The sequence below is a fragment of the Cucumis melo genome, chromosome 5, assembly GCF_025177605.1.
Source record: "Cucumis melo cultivar AY chromosome 5, USDA_Cmelo_AY_1.0, whole genome shotgun sequence".
Classification (NCBI taxonomy): Eukaryota; Viridiplantae; Streptophyta; class Magnoliopsida; order Cucurbitales; family Cucurbitaceae; genus Cucumis; species Cucumis melo.
Window position 1 is genome coordinate 11,554,330 of NC_066861.1, and position 8,937 is coordinate 11,563,266.

Genomic DNA, 8,937 nt, shown 5'->3' on the forward strand with positions numbered 1-8,937 from the left:
AAAGGTATAAATTCCAATATCAGAAAACTACTTATCACTCACAGAAGCACAAACGAAACTCATTTACTCAAAGAGGCAATAGAAGTTATAAGGAATGGAGAGTCAAGAATTCGGATAAATGTAATATTTGTCTTTACAACAGTTCAATCTTCAACTGATGCTTGGTATCTGGAAATAGATCCTTCTTTTCTAAACTAAAAGAGTGTACATCTAGACATGTTATATTTGGAGATGGTGCAAAAGGATGAATCCTTGCAAAATAAAATATTGAGAAATATGATCTACCATGTCTAAATGATGTACGATATGTTGAAGGGCTCAAGGCAAACCTAATTAGTATCAGTCAACTATATGATCAAGGCTATATTGTTAATTTTAGCAAGGAAGAATGCATTGTGACTGATATTAATAAAAATGTTCTTATGAGTGGCACCAGACAGATTGATAACTACTATCACTGAGTATCTAATAATAATCATTCATGACATTTATCTAAAGAAGATCAAGCGCATTGCTGATGAAGTGAATGTATCAAATGAACATCACTCATGTTTGAGTATCATGGATTTCTGGGAATCATTATGGTGGTAAGCTCTCAGTTTTCACATCTATCTATTGATGTTTTGGCTTCTATCTTATCTCGAGGAACATCGTCAGTTTAGCTGGTGAATGAGATTTCTAATGTATCCCTTAGTGGTAAATATGTCATACTCCATAAGATTGACTTTACAAACTGGTTTCCTTTGTCGCATGCTTCTAGTGCAGCTGATCAATCTCAAGAGTAGACATTCTTTTATGGGGGAGAAGAGTTTTGTGCAAAAAGTTGATTTTGATGGGCCACCTAAAGAAGAAGCTAAAATTTTGTTTTAGATGGATTAAAGAGTTTGTGGTAGATGTGCTTATTCTGTTTTGGGTCAAAAGAGCAGTATATTTTGTTTCTGTGATGTGCCCTATGTTTTGATGCTTCTAGTAATGTTGTTTCTGGTGATGTATGCTTTGACTTCTGCAATGGCTTCAGTTTTGACTATTGTCAATTTGATGGCCTTTGTTGAGTTCTTGTTGATATATGTTTCTGAAAATCTCTGCATCTCAAAATGGTTTTATATCCATTCTTTGGCTTCCTATTGATGATATTTTATTATGGGACATCTGGTTGAACATAAAAATAATTCTTCTCTTTTTGACAAAAAGGGGGAGTTTATTGAAACTTTTGTCAAAACGAATTAATGAGATTCTTTTTATCATTTAAAGATTATTTAAAAAATGAGCTCAAAAGGATATTTGTTTTAAAAGATAAAAGATGAAAGGTCTTCCTCATAAATAGGAATCTTTTACTTATATCTTTTAAAGATAATCTCGAAGATTTGATAGAGTGGTTATGTATTGAAGTGTTATGCTTGGTAGAGTGGTTATGTATTGAAGTGTTATGCTTGAATGGTGTGGGTATTATTGAACATTCAATTTGAAAGCATTATCCTTCTGCCTCATTTCTTCTTAAGTCTTCTGGTTCATCTGAACGCTGATATCCTAACTCCAAATGATGATTGTGTTGCTGAATGTTTAATGTCAATATCCTGAAGTTGTTTATATTGTTGTTACTATTGAAGCTATGCAATTCAAATGTTGTTTTGAATACTAGCTACAAGGTAGAGAAATGAAATGATGATTGTGTTGATCTGCTGTGTTGTTATGAGGTTGAATATGGACGTCTGCTGAATGTTGCTTTATAAGAAGTCTCTGAGATGCATTGACTTGAACTTGAAAAGAAATCTCCTCTTTTTGACAAAAGGGGGAGTTTGTTGGAATTTTGTCAAAAAAAATTATGAGATTATCTTTTATTAATGAGTTCTTTAATTCCAAAAAGATAAAAGATCCTCCTTTATTTTAGGAATCTTATATTATTATCTTTTTTAGATTATCCTTGAGAAAATTATATATAAACACTACGGAACTTGTGGGTTCTGGTACGACTAACGAATGAAGAAAGCTTTTGGAACTGTTAGTCGAATCTGTATTGCAATAACTATGAGCAGAAGAAGGTAATGCAATTATCTATCTGTGGTCTCGACGCGTTGATCTAAGATGATTGTGATAATGAGTAAGGAAAATGACGAAGCATAATTCAAGTGGTCACAGTAAACTTCAGTAGAGGATGAAGACATCTTCGAACAGATTCACCCATACATTTAGACGGAGTCTGAAGTCAGACATCATTGGGAAGGATTACTCATGCATTCGTCTAAAGCTAATGAACATGTTAATTAGTTATATAGTTGAACAGAGATCATATGTTGTATCGATGTATATTGACTAAGTGTGAATCATAATAATGTTACTTATCAGGGCTATATGCAGCTCCCTAGAAGTAGGCAACATTGGCAGAACTAGGTTACCAAAGTTTCTTGTGTTATTCTCTTCTGCTATCCTCCTCTAGTTATTACAACAGTTATTTACTTTACAATTAACTAAATGTTTATTTGATTATCTCACACCGTTTTTCATATTCAATTCTAATGTTCAATATCCATTATATACACAATATTATTACATATATCGACAATTTTCAATACAAAACATTCAAATTTTATTCTTTAATTATCCACTAATTTCCTAAATATTCCATATCTACCAATAATGTTTACATTATTTTCCTTATTTTTGTAGTTCAAATTTTTTTTGCATTATCATATACGTAATATTATTGCAAATATACTTAACATAAACACTTTATCACATTTTTCATTTCAATATATATCAAATTATAATGTATAATATCCTCATATACATCATATTATTACATATAATACCATATTAAATCCAATATAACCTTTTCATCCCAATCAACAATCTTCTCATCAAATTTCTTTCATCCTCCATAACGTGATAAATGCTGCTACATCCCAAACATACATTTCATACATTACAGTCATGCTCCTTTAGATAAATAAAGCATTCAATTTATAAAATCATTTGAACAAAGTACCTTTTTCTAGATGTTACCAAGCACAATATACATTTTATAAAACTAAACAAATTATAAATTTAAAAGTTGTTCCTTCAAATCCAAATTAGAAATTTAAAAGTTGTTCATTCATTTTTGTAGTTCTTACCAAACACAATGTACTACAGGCCTTGGGAGAGCAATTTAAAAGTTGGTGCTTTAAATCCTTCACTATTCAACTCTAATTTTTCCTTTTTTGGCTCCGCCAATCCAAATTTTGCTGTGAAGAGAGATTTCATTATCCTAGAAGGTAAATTTTCTCTCCTCATGCTCCTCCTCATAGCTTGTTGATAAGCAAAAATATCTCTACCTTGAGCCTATTATTCCATTCAATAATTAGAACTGTACATTTTCAATATTACGCCATACATATGATCAAAATTTAAAATATACATAAATTCATTGTAGCACTCTTAACAGCTATAGGTCTGTGAACATGTGCTTTTTCCTTTTTTTTTCTTCTACATAAAGCACATTTAACGTAATTTATAATAGTTTCAATCTACATATAAATTAAAAAATAATAATTATATTTACTACCATACTTACCTTCATTTTTATTGCTTCCTTTTCAATTTTGTCTACTTCATTCAATAGAGTTGTGTTATATACTACATCATCAACCAAATCATTTTGTCCTCCTAGATCATCTTCATACTTAGTATGTAATATACACAGTTATAAATTAAAATACACAGTTATATGTATGTGTAATATACCTCTTGTCCATTTTTTCCATCTTGATCATCATTAAAGTTATAATGTAAAATATATAGATATATATGTGTAATATACAAAGCAATCCATAAACCGTAATATACAGAGTAATACAGAATTTACCTATTGATCATTTTTTCCTTCACTTTCATTTTCAATTTTCCCATCCTGATCATCAATAAAATCAGCATGTAAAATATACATTTTTTAATAAAACTACAACGACAGATACATATATGTTAAAATACCTGCTATCCTTTATCCCCCCTTCTACTTCTTCACCATTATTTCTATCATCTTCACCTCCATCATTCTCATCATTCTCATCCCTTTGTATGGTTTCATTTGGTTTTACTATTGCACTTTCCTTATCTTTCAACATATTTCTCAGACCTCCAACCTCTAGAAGCAGTTTGTCCAATTTCACGTCCAAAGCTTGATTGTTGGCCATCATTAATTCTTAAAAGTTGAGGAAGTATTCAAGAATTTCCACATTGGATTGCTCAGCTTGTCATGAGCATTCTCCATTCTCAAATCTTTCATGAGTTTCCTCTGTACTTTGTCTTTTATGGAATGTGCTTCATTCCACGAAATCATCTTCAGGAAACATGGTCTTGTATAAGAATTGTTGTAGAAATTACATTAAGAAATCAGTTTATACTAGTTGTACATACATATATAATATTCATAGTTGGTATACAATATACAATTTGTATCATCAAACATATTCATGGTCGAAGACCTTTTCTGCAAGTTCTTTCCATTTTGGGTGGTTGTCAAATACCCAGTTCAGCATGCATATCTTGTTTTGATCAATTCTTTGCGCATAGAATATTGAAGGATCAATCAACAGTGGAATGCATTCATACGCCCATACTAAAATAGAGTAGGCAAATCCAGAGATGCCAATAGCAAGGACAAAAAGGTTTTTTTATTGATTTATTGATAGAATATATTAGGACAAGTATACTATCCTTCCCCATGGATACGCATCAAAAAAAAATTCATCATCCACCAATTTAATGTGTTCCAAATGTATCAGTTGTGAATTGTTTACCTAGTAGAAAATTCTTTAGGAAGTATATTTTTGCCATTTTCACTTTATCTTCCTCCTTCAATTTTTTAGAGTCATTAAATAAAAATGAGACCCTTGCCCTCGAGATAGGTCTTTATTCTTGAAGTACTTTGACAAAAAATTTCGCTTCATCTTAGAAATATTTACTGTTGGCAAGGGACTGCAATTTAGACCCGTTATTGCCTCGAATTCCCTAAAGCCAAATTTGGCTATAGTTCCTTCAAAATTAAACCACAATTCATCGTCCTTCGTCAATGTACATTGACGTCTTATAATGTGGTATAGAAGTTGGCTCTAGAATTTAGAGAATTTTATGTCTAGGAAACTACCAAAACGAATTTCTAAAAGCTTCTAATTCTACAGTATTTAGTTTTCTTTTTATATTTCTAATGACTTCTAGTATTGAATAAATGTTAAGTTTCAGTACCCTTGATCATTGACTCCTTTTCAGGATCATTGGTGCACCCTGCAAACATAACTTGTAGAAGAATATCACATAATTTGTAGGAGAATATCATTCTATGTATATTTAATATATACAATTACTTTATATGACACTAAGTATATTTCAATAACATAATCAGTACCTCATAAACATCCTCTACATCAGCTGTTTTTTTCCTCTTTTTTTTCTCTTCGGTAGATTTATGAAAGAATATTAGTAATATAGATTTTAAATTATAAGAACAATTTTCAATGAAAAATGAGTGCATTTTATTGTACACAAATATTATATTATCTTTTTGTTTGAGTTTCTTCCTCCTTTCTTTACATGTTTTGCTCCTTGTTTTTCCATCTCTTGTTTTTTATCACTTTTTTTAATCTTCTTAGTATTATCCTTCTTCTCTTCCCTTCCTTTGACCACTTTCTCTATCTTTCTTTTCTTAGATACCTACATTTCATATAAACAATTAAAAAGTTATATTAATGTAACGTTAGTTTCTTAAAAACAAATACAACTAAATTTTACATCACACGTACATTTTCATTTTCAATGGTCTTCCTTTTCCCCTTCAACACATATTCGAACAATCTCCTTTCGGCAATGGGTAAATTGTCCTACAGAAAACAGAATACCATTAACCTACAATTTCATAACTCATCATTTGTATAATCAACCATTTTCAATCCATATAGATTATAAATAAACCTCATCCAACTCTGATGACCCGTTAAGTGGTACATCATATAATGTTTCTCCTTCATTCATCTACAAACAAATATAGTAAAAGTATCAGCACATAGCAGATGAAATATATACTTTAGTAAATTTAAAATATACTTACTGGTTTTAACTGTTTCCCTTTGTCGTGTGTTGGCATTTTTGTTTTCGGTGTTTCAAAGACAACATTCGGTTTCACAAATTTCTGATCCTGGTACACCACAATCTATGTACATGTAGGTCCTCTTAACTCTTGTTCATCATCGTCTGAATATATAGTTTTGCAGTGGTTCGTACTAAATTGGTTCTTCATATCTTACTTCCTCCTACCATACATATACATATTATATTTTGTTTAACGATTTATACCATTTTAAATACACTTTCAGAAACTAAAAGATATACCTCTATCAATCAGAATTGGATCATCCTTATTTATAAATATGTTTCAACCTTGATCCTAGGCATCTTTCGCTTCAACGCACCACTTTTTTCAACTACATATACAGATTATGATACAATATAAACTATCATTTACGATATTATGATTTTTATAGATTCCAACTTTAATTTTTTAGTGCAAACATAGTCGAACTTCAAATACATCATAGTCAAACAATTCATGTTTCATTTCAAAGTTTCATTTTAAGAATATAAACATTAGAATGAAAAAAATACAACATGCATTACTTAATTTGTGGTTTTAAGAAAAAATCAACATGTAACGCCCCGAAAATTTAAGGTAAAATTTTTCTCGTTTTATGTAAAATGCAAGTTGATATAATAATAATATAATAGTAATTATATTATTATTATTAATGATTATTTTATTGGTTATAATATTAATATTATAAATATTATTATTATTAATATTTATTTTAATTGTTATAATATTAATATTATATATTATTATTATAAATTAATATTACAGAAATATTTTTATTTATAAAACAATAAAATAAATTATTTATTATTTAATATTAATATTATTAATATATCATTATTATTACTTTATTAATATCATTATTATTTATATTTAATATATATATCATTATTTAAGTTTTAAATTATTAATATTATAAATTATTAAGAATTATATTTATATATATATATATATATAACAAATTTTTTTTTTAAAAAACCCTACCTCGCGCGCCGCCTAACCCCCCCCCCTCGAAATTTCTTTTCTCTCCCGCCGCCGCCCATCCATTTCCTTCTTCTTCTTCTCCCTTCCTCGCCCGTCACCGCCAGCCATCTATCCCTTCGTTTTCTCCTTCTCCTTCGTGTTCTTCTCCATCTCAGCCACCATCACCCATCGTCTCCATCTCCGTCGGCGTGTGTAGGTTCACCGGTCGTCGTCCGCCGCGGCTCCCCATCCATTTCCGATTTCCTTCTCGGCCTCACACAACGGCAGATCTGCCGCCGCTCATCGCCGCTCCACGAAACAGCCAGCTCCGTTCCTCGTGCTTCGTCCGCGAAGCGCCGCCGCCGTTGTTCGCCGGAGGAAAGGATCACCGAAACCGCGGCTACCATTTTCTTCGTCCAACCCGACCCGGCTCCAAGTCGGCTGTCCAAGCCGAGCCACAATCGCTGCCAAGCCGCCATCCTTGCCCGAGCCGCCAGCCGCTTCAAGCCGAGCCGCCAGCCGCTTCAAGCCGAGCCGCCAGCCGCTTCAAGCCGAGCCGCCAGCCGCTTCAAGCCGAGCCGCCAACCGCTTCAAGCCGAGCCGTGAGCCGAGTGAGCCGAGCCGCGAGCCGAGTGAGCCGAGCCGCGAGCCGAGTGAGCCGAGCCGCGAGCCGAACCAAGCCGAGCCGAGCCGAGCCACCTAAGCCTTCTTTCCTCCACTTCGGTTCACGGTGAGTCTTCGGTAAGGATTGTTTTGATGAATTCCCTAATGTTACCTCGTCCGATTCGAGTTTGAATGTTGAATTAAGTTTTGGCCCTACTTTTCTCCCTTGAAGGTAGTGCAGAGTTGACGCTTAAGTTCTCGGGTTCCGCGACAGACCTGGTTGGAGATAGCTTCCTTTCCTTGGGTAAGTCAACGGATGACCTTTTAATTCAACTGCTACTAGGGCCACCCACTAAAACCTTCGTGTTTCGTTTAGGTGGATCTGTTGAGCGTAGTTTTCAATCGAGGGGCATCACCGAGTTTCTGGTAAGGGTTTTCCTACTACTGGACCCCGAGTCCAGGCTAAAACCGTAGTAATCCACAGGGGTTTACACGTTAGTGACTGTACTGAATATCTGTATGCGTGTTGACTGTTAAGTACTGATATTATTTTCGGTCTGATGAAAATATACTGTGCCTGCTGTTGTGGATTGAAATTATATGTTGATGGACCTTAAAGTTACGGTTAGTATGTATTAAACTCTGGTCTGGATGTGGTTCATGGAGTTTGGATGGGGAAGGACAGTGAGTCCGGTTTTGGTTGGGTAGTCGATTGGGCCTAGGGTTTCCCTATTGGTGTACGAATCGGAATGCATATAGCAACTGAGGGTGTAGATGTTTAAACCTATACTATCTGACTGACAAAGCCTATGGCGGGACTGTAATATGAATGTCGTTGAGATGTGACTGATGTAGACAGTTTGGTAAGGGCTGAGGGGTAACGGTTAGCTTCATCTATGGGGTAGTGTGCCTTACGGATATGTGCATCCTTCGGGAGCACTAGACTGATATGTGTATCCTCCGGGAACACTAGACTGATATGTGCATCCTTCGGGAGCACTAGACTGATATGTGTATCCTCCGGGAACACTAGACTGATATGTGCATCCTTCGGGAGCACTAGACTGATATGTGTATCCTCCGGGAACACTAGACTGATATGTGTATCCTTCGGGAGCACTAGACTGAGATGTGCGTTCTACGGAACCACTAGACTGTTATGTAGGGTACCCCCAAATAGGAAGTTAACTGTTGTTCCCTAACGGGCCCAGTAGTGGGTCCCTTACTGGGTATGTTTATACTCACCCTTTCTC